Here is a 12,160-nt window from a genome sequence, read left to right as displayed (position 1 = left end):
TATTTAAGAGGGGTGTTTTTTCTATGGGATTTGTGGGTAGTTGTTTCCTGTTTTGTGTTCGTGCACCTGACGGGACTGTTTAGTGTTGTTTGTTGTTTTTGTATACGTGTTTCTTTTGTTTTCCTTCTTTAATAAAATAAGAAGATGAGTTTACATGTTCCTGCTGCGTTTTGGTCAAATCCCTACGACACCCGTGACATCAATAAAATAAATTCTCAACTTTATTGAACGAAAAGTAGCCCATCTTATTAGCGCTAGTATTTGTACTTGTATTTATTATGGATCCCCATTAGCTGCTGCCAAGGCAACAACTACTCGTCCAGCAAAATGAAGGCAGTTATACAATTTTTAAAACATTACAATACAGTCACAGATTTCACAACACACTGTGTGCCCTCAGTTCCCTGCTCCATCACTACCACATATCTACAATACAAAATCCATGTGTACGTGTGTGTACAGTGCGTAATTGTGAGAGTTCAGTGCCCACCTGGAAGAAGACAACACGACAGCACCCTCCTTTGGGGAATGGTACTCAGTGTAAAGCGAATTAGCATACAGCTGGGCCCACTAATTGCTTTGTGTCTTCCTCTTTTTAGATGTGCCAAGAGACGAGCTGGCGGAGGATTGGGAGTAGAGACGGGGACCTGTGAGGATGTCAGTTTTTCCTACCTCAGAGAAAGCTTATGTGACTGGGCACTTTGTCTCTCTGTTAACCAAGGCAGGCTTTAGGGAGAGAGAAGTGTTCCTCCTGTAACTGTCATGGGTAGACTGTAGTCTAAGACCGGAGTAGCCGTTTGTTGTTTTGCTTTCCCTTTTTGGCCACTGCCTTTTGGTCAACGGCTTAGTTTGTTTCTTTGTTTTGTTACGCTGGTGTTTCAGCGTAGGACGTTCCCTGTACTGGAGTTATTTTGTGGTGTGAAAGAAGACGTGTTTTAGTAAACGATAGAAAAGGAACCACAACCACTGCCTCTGGTCTGTTCATTTTATGCCTCCTGTGTTAGGATGCTTTGGGCAAGCTGATCCATTGGGCTGCTTCACAGTCCCCTCTGTTCCATAAGGTGTATGGTTTTTTTAAAATAAAATGTTACTGCTTGCGTCAGTTACTTGATGTTGAATAGAGTTCCATGTAGTCATGGCTCTATGTAGTGCTGTGCACCTCCCATAATCTGTTCTGGACTTGGGGACTGTGAAGAGACCTTGTGGGGCATAGGTGTCCCAATAGTTCAAACAGACCGCTCGGTGCATTCAACATGTCAATACCCCTCATAAATACAAGTAGTGATGAAGTCAATCTCTCCTCCACTTTGAGCCAGGAGAGATTGACATGCATATTTTTAATGTTATCTCTCTGTGTACATCTAAGGGCCAGCTGTGCTGCCCTGTTCTGAGCCAATTACAATTTTCTTAAGTCCCTCTTTGTGGCACCTGACCACATGACTGAACAGTAGTCCAGGTGTGACAAAACTAGGGCCTGTAGAACTTGCCTTGTTGATAGTGTTAAGGTGGAGAACATCGGCCATATCCGCAGTGAGTGTGCATATTCACTGTCTTTATCATTGGGTCAGTGCCACTTTTGTTAGTTTTTGGACAATACATTTCTTCCTCCTGGTTAGATGGATGTCATATTGTATTTGTGTCTCCCCTTTTCGTAGGTGCAAAGTAGGTTATCCTATAATTTTTGTCTTATTAAAAAAGATTCTGCTATTGTCTCCCGTCATAATTTTTTTTAGCATGAAATGAGTTTAAGAAAGGTCAACATTTTCCTATAGCCTAGACCTACTCCACGCCACTAAGCGCTGCATTGAACAGTCTTATTTGCTAACAGTGAATAAGTAATATTAGCCTAAATTATGACTATCCAATCTAATCATCACATTAGTGACTCTGGGTCAGTTGTGGGATGATGAATCCCAAATTACAACCAGTAGGCCTATAGGCTAAACGCAGAAAACATTTAAAAAAGCATTAAGGCTCATGCAACAGAGCAGAACATTTAGCTTAAAATGTTGCTAAACTATTATTTCTTCACATTTATACAGTGCCTTCGGAAAGTATTCTGACCCCTTGACTTTTTCCAAATTTTGTTACGTTCTTATTCTAAAATGAATTGAAATAACTTTTTCTCAGCAATCTACACATAATACCCCATTATGAGAAATAACTATTTACATAAGTGTTAAGCACCTTTGCTATGAGACTCGAAATTGAGCTCAGGTGCATCCTGTTTCCATTGATCATCCTCGAGATGTTTCTACAACTTGATTGGAGTCCCCCTGTGGGAAATTCAATTGATTGGACATGATTTGGAAAGGCACACACCTTTCTATATAAGGTCCCACAGTTAGCGGTGTATTTCAGAGCAAAAACCAAGCCATTAGGTCAAAGGAATTGTCTGTATAGCTCTGAGACAGGATTGTGTCGTGACACAGATCTGGGGAAGGGTACCAAAAATATTCTGCAGCATTGAAGGTCCCCAAGAACACAGTGACCTTCATCATTCTTAAATGGAAGAAGCGGGGTGTGGTCGACAGTGTGTGCCTCATCTCTCCTGTCACATCAAACATTGCCATGCTCTGATCCCATATCTCCACATAGTTTTGCAAACAGGTGTGCGTGATGTAGTTTACAATCGAAGTTACCTGCTGCATATCTCTGAGTTCTGCGCTCAGCTCTTTAGCCGATTACTGAGGCCTGTCCGCCATCCCGCCATAGATAGGAGCCCCATTCGATCCATGGAATCTGTTTTTCGTCAATATAGCCACGCAGCACACTGAACATCCGCTGTGAGACAGAACAATAAATAAACTCAGCAAAAAAAAGACGTCCTCTCACTGTCAACTGCGTTTATTTTCAGCAAACTTAACGTGTAAATATTTGTATGAACATAAGATTCAACAACTGAGACATAAACTGAACAAGTTCCACAGACATGTGACTAACAGAAATTGAATAATGTGTCCCTGAACAAAGGGGAGGGGGGGTCAAAAGTAACAGTATCTGGTGTGGCCACCAGCTGCATTAAGTACTGCAGTGCATCTCTTTCTCATGGACTGCACCAGATTTGCCAGTTCTTGCTGTGAGATGTTACCCCACTCTTCCACCAAGTCACCTGCAAGTTCCGGACATTTCTGGAGGGAATGGCCCTAGCCCTCACCCTCCGATCCAACAGGTCCCAGACGTGCTCAATAGAATTGAGATCCGGGCTCTTCGCTGGCCATGGCAGAACACTGAAATTCCTGTCTTGCAGGAAATCAAGCACAGAACGAGCAGTATGGCTGGTGGCATTGTTATGCTGGAGGGTCATGTCAGGATGAGCCTGTAGGAAGGGTACCACATGAGGGAGGAGGATGTCTTCCCTGTAACGCACAGTGTTGAGATTGCCTGCAATGACAACAAGCTCAGTCCGATGAAGCTGTGACACACCGCCCCAGAGCATGATGGACCCTCCACCTCCAAACTGATCCCGCTACAGAGTACAGGCCTTGGTGTAACGCTCATTCCTTCAACGATAAATGCGAATTCGACCATCACCCCTGGTGAGACAAAACCGCGACTCGTCAGTGAAGAGCACTTTTTGCCAGTCCTGTCTGGTCCAGCGACGATGGGTTTGTGCCCATAGGCGACGTTGTTGCCGGTGATGTCTGGTGAGGACCTGCCTTACAACAGGCCCACAAGCCCTCAGTCCAGCCTCTCTCAGCCTATTGCGGACAGTCTGGGCACTAATGGAGGGATTGTGCGCTCCTGGTGTAACTCGGGCAGTTGTTGTTGCCATCCTGTACCTGTCCTGCATGTGTGATGTTCGGATGTACCGATCCTGTGCAGGTGTTGTTACACGTGGTCTGCCACTGCGAGGACGATCAGCTGTCCGTCCTGTCTCCCTGTAGCGCTGTCTTAGGCGTCACACAGTACGGACATAGCAATTTATTGCCCTGGCCACATCTGCAGTCCTCATGCCTCCTTGCAGCATGCAGATGAGCAGTGACCCTGGGCATCTTTCTTTTGGTGTTTTTCAGAGTCAGTAGAAAGGCCTCTTTAGTGTCCTAGGTTTTCATAACTGTGACCTTAAATACCTACCATCTGTAAGCTGTTAGTGTCTTAACAACCGTTCCACAGGTGCATGTTCATTAATTGTTTATGGTTCATTGAACAAGCATGGGAAACAGTGTTTAAACCCTTTACAATGAAGATCTGGGAAGTTATTTGGATTTTTACGAATTATCTTTGAAAGACAGGGTCCTGAAAAAGGGACGTTTCTTTTTTTGCTGAGTTTATTTCCTCGTAAATAGCATCCCCCGACATGTAGCGAAAAAAATAAATAAGTAAATGTAGGGGCTTCTCGGCCCTCACCGCTAACGTTTCCTCTTGATTTCTAGCTATAACATCAATTCTTAGTTTCACAGTGTTATCTGACAAAGGTATTGAAGTGAGTTCCTGTGCCTCTGCCTCATCACACATTGTTTTAACCATATCAATTCCGGATGGTAATATCAGTCTCTGCAATAGTGTGTGGTTTCATAGCATAGTGGGCTTCCATTCACCGTGGGAATGATTCAAGTGCAATGGTCAAGTGTTTTTCTCCCCATGATCTAATGGCGCTCTCTGTTTGAGTTTTAACTTTTAGTAAATTTTCATTTAGATTTTAAGGCTAACCACATTACAATGATTTTGAGAGACAAAGACTATTATAATAAAAACATTTTTTGTACCAGCCCATTTTCATGTCAAGCGACCCCACATGTGGTCACGACCCCTAGTTTGGGAACCACTGGTGCATATTAAACTAGGCTACACTGCATTACACACATCAATTGATAGGCTATCATGGGCCTTGGCCTGAACCTGTTCTTGATGATGTAAACCCTTTTTTTTGTCTAACCAATGGCTGTTCTGTGTACAGTGGAACTTCAGGAGGCAAGTCAAAGGCTTCTTCTGAAAAAATCTAAATATTTGTAAAAACAAAATGCAATATCGGTGCGCGCCTAATGATGTCATGTTCAGTTTGAGAGGGAGAGCGTGAAGATGAGGAGGAAGACCGGAGTTAAGCTTGCTTCTGCTTTAATTGATTTCAATAAAAACAATATATTTTGTTGCCCATAATGAAGCTATTTATCAGAGTTATTGACCTCACAATAAATCATATTCGAGAAGTTTACATAACCTACCTTATTATGACGCGGCGGCCACGGAGATGGACAGCGCATGGGTGCTGAAAGTAGGCTAATTCGAGAAGGTCTAATTCATTTAAACAGTTTATTTTAATTTGACTTGAGGCTACCGACAACAAGAGGGCTTTGTGTTGGAGCATATTTCTTCCTTTTTCAAGAAATAAGAGCTAGTCCCACCTATTTGACTTTATAGTAAAAATTATAGTCTACTATCCATAGATTTTGTCAGCCTATCCAGTCACCATGCACTCCTTAAATATCTTAGTGTCAGTGAAGGGCTTGGTATGTTAAGTAAAAAAAAATATATATATATATATAAAAAAAATAACAGGGCTCGAATTGAGGTGGTAGATTAGTTAATTGTGGCTTGTGTTAAAGAAAATGACTAAAAGCATAGGCCTACCCCTTGTTAGCTTAAGATTTTGAAAGAAAATCTAATGGACCTGATTATATAAAGATATCTATAACGACGCTTTTGACCGCAATGCTTTATGCTAGAAAGAAGCTTGGAATTGCCGGGGAAATATGTAACTCCGATGCATATGGTATATCTTTGGTTTTGTCACTAAGACATTCAGAGGCTGCGCTACCACCTTCTATAGCCGAGGACACAAATAATGTTTGGAAAGTAATGTGTGATTCTGTCACTATGACGTTCAACATTTCACCAGGCTATTAAACAACATACTAACTCTAAATCAGTCATGAGTAAGCCAAGTAACCTAAAATCTATTATTTAGACTATATTAGTATTATTTCAATGCTATAGCCTGCAATTTAAGAAATCAATTGTGAAGTTTTGTGACAAGTTACAGGCTGGCAGGAGCGCTCAGTATTTCAACAACACATCAACATTACATTTAGGCTGTATAAAATGACATTTAAAAAATAATTTCATAATTTCATAATGAAATGAAATTTGCCTTATTAGGCTATACAGTGCTTTTGAATTCAATTTTAGAAACACGAGTTTGGCCAGTGTTTGGTTTGAAGATCATGTGGTGAGCTATGCATACCTAGTTTATTTACTTAGCCTAGTAGATGCTCTTGTATTCCCATGCCCTAATCACAGTCAACACAAATACATTTTTTAACAACAATATCATGGAATAAAATAGAATAAATTAGAAAATGATAGTTTCCCGAATGAAAAAAGGTTACAAGTGCATAAGGCCTACCTGATGATATACGGCTGCTGTGTTAAAAAAACAAATGGATTTTTCTCGAATTCATTGATGAGCAGATACTTCAGTTGTAACTGGTCCTGTTGCGCTACATTTTTACAGTTGATAGACAACCTTAGCACTGTTCCAAATTGAAGACTATCCTCTTTTTTAACAATAGCATTGGACATAAACATTACACAACAAGTTGGAAATCGCAAATTCAACAATGAGTGGTTTGGAAGGAATCTGCGGCTAACCGCAAGCGTTGCAAAGCACTCACTAGCCTGCAATTCAGTGGAGTGGGTGTGTGGTCCAAGTCTGGGTTTATGGGTCTCTTTTCCAAGCTTAAAATGATAAACATTCACATGCCATGGGCTAGAAAAGGTTGAATACATTGGCCATGCTGTCAATCCAGCATGATGTTTGCCACTTTCAAAACAACTGGAAACTCAGGAAGTGGGATATCTCAGACTTCAGTGTTCAAGACAACTGGGAACTCTGAAAAAACGAGCTCTGACTGGAAAAATTACGTTTTGAAGGTCATCCAACTCGGAATTCCAACTCGGGTACTCATGCCTCTTTCTAGAGCTCCGACCTGAAATCACTGACGTCATGATTCAACATAGTTTTTTTTTCGTGTTCCCAGTTGTCTTGAGAGAAATGTAATCAGCGAATATTGTCTGCTTATATGCCCCCTTTATTTATCCTACAGTTCTGACTTGGTGTACCGGGAGAATACTGTAAGCTATGTTTTTTTAAAAAGGCAGTAAATGAGGCTGAATTAACTGTTTTTCTGCCAGACAAGGCTCCGCTGATAGCAAGGTGTAGCGGTGGTAAGGATTCACTCTATGGTGCTGAAGGAAAGCTCTGCTGTTGGTACAGCTTTATGTAGGCCCTAACAGTTTGTGGGCATCGTTTGTCACCATTATAGTCCAATTAATGTATTGTTTAGTATTATGTTGTGTAGTGTCATAGCTGGCATGTGTCAACAACAAAAAAAGGGGGAGATAGCACCACCAAGATTTACATGCTAAAATTGCCACAGCATGGTACGGATTTCTATGTGTGTGTGTGTTTGTGCATAAATATTAATAACATGTTGACTCAACCTACTTGGAGAGAAACGCCAATGCCACCCTCTCTTTCATGTTGCCGAAATACAAGCTTTTAGTTTTTGTTGTCCTAGGCTACTTGGCTAAAATGCTTGCTCACTAGCCTAACTTCCTTTCATGGGCAACGATTAGCCCGCTAGTTAACATTAGCCTTCTACATCTAGATACATATTGAACTTCCATCCTCTCAGGCCAGAGGCACAATGTATGAATTTACGGTTGGATCAGAATCGCCATTATAATCATTGGCCACTATAGAGAATTAAATAAAACCACAAGTCCAAATCCCTGTCTCCGTTGATGACTAATTTAGGAAAGGGACAATTTTAGCTAGCTAGCTAGTCACCGGAGGACAATACTACTACTAGAAGCAACAATTTTACTTTTTGGTGTGAAGCCAAATCCAAACTGTCTTCCCTTGACACTTTTTTGGATGCGCCAGGACCATTCAGTTGAGCTCACTCAGTTTAGAGCAACGCTGATTGGCTATTAATGTATCATTTTTTTATCAAGGGAGGTCAAATGCTACGGGCGGCAACAATATATTCTTTTTGACCAAAAAGCATCAGATAGATGGGCTACACATACAGAGACAGAGGGGTGCTGTTTCGCTCGCTCGGATGCATTCTTCGGTGAGATACATTCAGCCTCTTGGGAATTGAAGGAAAACTATGAAACCCAGAGATTTGTATTTTTTATTGGTACATTTGGAGGGGAAGCCTGGCTTCCCTTGGCATCCATGAAAACACACCACTGCAAGTTTCACCATCCAATTATTTCAGATCTACAGGAGTGCAAGTTTCACCATGGCACAGACCATGGCAATACATTGGCACATGAGAATTATTTGAATCTGGCAAATCTTAGTAAATTATTGCATTCTATTCATGTTGACTTTTACAGGCTACCTGAGACATGAAAAAGATAGGTGGGAGGGCATACAGACTGTCATCAATTTATTAATGTGCAATTTGCCTTAATGAGTAATGGAAACACTTCAAACACAACATTTTTATTTGACTGTAGGTTTATGCGAAAATATATATTTTTTAGGTGTGACGCCATTACATCCAGCTGTTTTTATCGACACAAAATAGTTAACCCTTATGAGTCTATTGACTCACCCGTGCATTAATCTAATGAACATTAAAAACAAAGAAAATCAGTTTAAGCAGAGGAAGAGACGCCCAACTCGTCTGAAAATCTGTCTTCCTCCAGCAGGTGTTTTTTGTTGTTGTTTCGCCCACCAAGCAAACAGTATTTGTATGGAGGTCAATGAGTGTTTGAATTTGGTCAACATACATTTGTGGTTTATTTGCTACGTGAGGTTTATTTGATCGAATAGAAGTTTCGGAATGCTTAAGTTATGAGAGTACTGATATAAGTAGGACACGTGACATCCCGCCAACTTTGAGAAAAAACACTTTATATCGGAGTTGTCTTGAGACGGCTATTCATATTCATGGTATGAGTCTAGTAGCATAGCATCTCTCTCCATTGAATACAGACAGTTGTCGTCAACAACCAAAAAAGGATTACAATAATGAGATGTATCCGCCAATCTAAAGAAAGGATAGCCGGGAGCTAGACAGCCCGACGTGCCGCTTTGTGTACAGTCGTGGCCAAAAGTTTTGACAATGACACAAATATTAATTTTCACAAAGTTTGCTGCTTCAGTGTCTTTAGATATTTTTGTCCGATGTTACTATGGCGTACTGAAGTATAATTACAAGCATTTCATATGTGTCAAAGGCTTTTATTGACAAATACATGAAGTTGATGCAAAGAGTCAATATTTGCAGTGTTGACCCTTCTTTTTCAAAACCTCTGCAATCCGCCCTGGCATGCTGTCAATTAACTTCTGGGCCATATCCTGACTGATGGCAGCCCATTCTTGCATAATCAATGCTTGGAGTTTGTCAGAATTTGTGGGTTTTTGTTTGTCCACCCGCCTCTTGAGGATTGACCACAAGTTCTCAATGGGATTAAGGTCTGGGGAGTTTCCTGGCCATGGACCCAAAACTGTCACCAAACTGTTCCTGGATGGTTGGGAGAAGTTGTTCTCGGAGGATGTGTTGGAACCATTCTTTATTCATGGCTGTGTTCTTGGGCAAAATTGTGAGTGAGCCCACTCCCTTGGCTGAGAAGCAACCCCACACATGAATGGTCTCAGGATACTTTACTGTTGGCATGACACAGGACTGATGGTAGTGCTCACCTTGTCTTCTCCGGACAAGCTTTTTTCCGGATGCCCCAAACAATCGGAAAGGGGATTCATCAGAGAAAATTACTTTACCCCAGTACTCAGCAGTAAAATCCCTGTACCTTTTGCAGAATATCAGTCTGTCCCTGATGTTTTTCCTGGAGAGAAGTGGCTTCTTTGCTGCCCTTCTTGACACCAGGTCATCCTCCAAAAGTCTTCACCTCACTGTGCGTGCAGATGCACTCACACCTGCCTGCTGCCATTCCTGAGCAAGCTCTGTACTGGTGGTGCCCCGATCCCGCAGCTGAATCAACTTTAGGAGACGGTCCTGGCTCTTGCTGGACTTTTTTGGGCGCCCTGAAGCCTTCTTCACAACAATTGAACCGCTCTCCTTGAAGTTCTTGATGATCCAATAAATGGTTGATTTAGGTGCAATCTTACTGGCAACAATATCCTTGCCTGTGAAGCCCTTTTTGTGCAATGCAATGATGACGGCACATGTTTCCTTGCAGGTAACAATGGTTGACAGAGGAAGAACAATGATTCCAAGCACCACCCTCCTTTTGAAGCTTCCAGTCTGTTATTCGAACACAATCAGCATGACGGAGTGATATCCAGCCCTGTCCTCGTCAACACTCACACCTGTGTTAACGAGATAATCACTGACATGATGTCAGCAATTAATTGCAAAGTCCCTCTTTGACATGCAAATAAACTGAATCCCCCAAAAACATTTCCACTGTATTTCAGCCCTGCCTGATCACTCTTCATAACATTCTGGAGTATATGCAAATTGCCATCATACAAACTGAGGCAGCAGAAAATGTATATTTGTGTCATTCTCAAAAGTTTTGGCCACGACTGTACAAGAACTCCCATTGTTCGGGCGGAGAGACATGTATCTTGTCAGTATATCCATAATCCTTGGTTTAAGATAGAGCTATCTGTTTTTTTGTATGGGCTGCATCTAAATCCAATGCATCCGCCTAACCTTGTTCTGATCACCTCCAAAACAAAGGTCATGTGGTTTGGTAAGAAGAATCCCCCCGCCCCTCCCTCCACTGGTGTGATTACTACCTCTGAGGGTTTAGAGCTTAATGTAGTCTCCTCATACAAGTACTTGGGAGTATGGCTAAACGGTACAGTGTCCTTCTCTCAGCAAATATCCAAGTTACAGGCTAAGGTTAAATCTAGACTTGGTTTCCTCTATCGTAATTGCTCATCTTTCACCCCAGCTGCCAAACTAACCCTGATTCAGATGATCATCCTACCCATGCTAGATTACGAAGACGTAATTTATAGATCAGCAGGCTCTCAAGGCAGGTAAGGGTGCTAGATGTTCTTTACCATTCGGCCATCAGATTTGCCACCAATGCTCCTTATAGGACACATCACTGCACTCTATACTCTAAACTGGCCATCTCTGTATTCCTGACTCAAGACCAAATGGTTGACGCTTATTTACAAAACTCCCCCCTATCTGAGATACATACAACAACCGTTCTGCCAGTCACATTCTGTTAAAGGTCCCCAAAGCACACACATCCCTGGGTCGCTCGTCTATTCAGTTCGCTGCAGCTAGCGACTGGATCGAGCTGCAAAAAACACTCAAACTGGACAGTTTTATCTCCATCTCTCCATTCAAAGACTCAATTATGGACACGTGATGTATTGTTCTCTACCTTTTTGCCCTTTGTCCTGTTGTCTGTGACTAACAATGTTTGTACTATGTTTGTGTTGCTACCATGTGCTGCTACCGTGTTGTTGTCATGTGTTACTGACATGTTGTTGTCATAGGTCTCTTGTACCACATTTTCTATTTGAATCCCAGCCCCGTCCCCGCAGGATGCCTTTTGCCTCTTGCTATGCCATCATTGTAAATAAGAATTTGTTCTTAATTGACTTGCCTAATTAAATAAAGGTTAAATAGAAACATATTTTTGACTCAGGTGTGAATACTTGCACCACCGTTCAAACGTTTAGGGTCACTTAGAAATGTCCTTGTTTTTAAAAGAAAAGCAACATTTTTGTCCATTAAAATAACATCAAATTGATCAGAAATACAGTGTAGACATTGTTAATGTTGTAAATGACTATTGTAGCTGGAAACAGCAGATTTTTAATGGAATATCTACATAGGCATACATAGGTCCATTATCAGCAACAATCACTCCTGTGTTCCAATGGCACATTGTTAGCTAATCCAAGTTTATCATTTTAAAAGGCTAATTGATCATTAGAAAACCCTTTTGCAATTATGTTAGCACAGCTGAAAACAGTTGTTCTGATTAAAGAAGCAATAAAACTGGCCTTCTTTAGACTAGTTGAGTATCTGGATCATCAGCATTCGTGGGTTCGATTACAGGCTCAAAATGGCCAGAAACAAAGTATTTTCTTCTGAAATTCGTCAGTCTATTCTTGTTCTGAGAAACGAAGGCTATTCCATGCGAGAAATTGCCAAGAAACTGAAGATCTCGTACAACGCTGTCTACTACTCCCTTCGCAGAACAG

The sequence above is a fragment of the Salmo salar genome, chromosome ssa18, assembly GCF_905237065.1.
Source record: "Salmo salar chromosome ssa18, Ssal_v3.1, whole genome shotgun sequence".
Classification (NCBI taxonomy): domain Eukaryota; kingdom Metazoa; phylum Chordata; class Actinopteri; order Salmoniformes; family Salmonidae; genus Salmo; species Salmo salar.
This window is presented reverse-complemented; position numbering follows the sequence as displayed.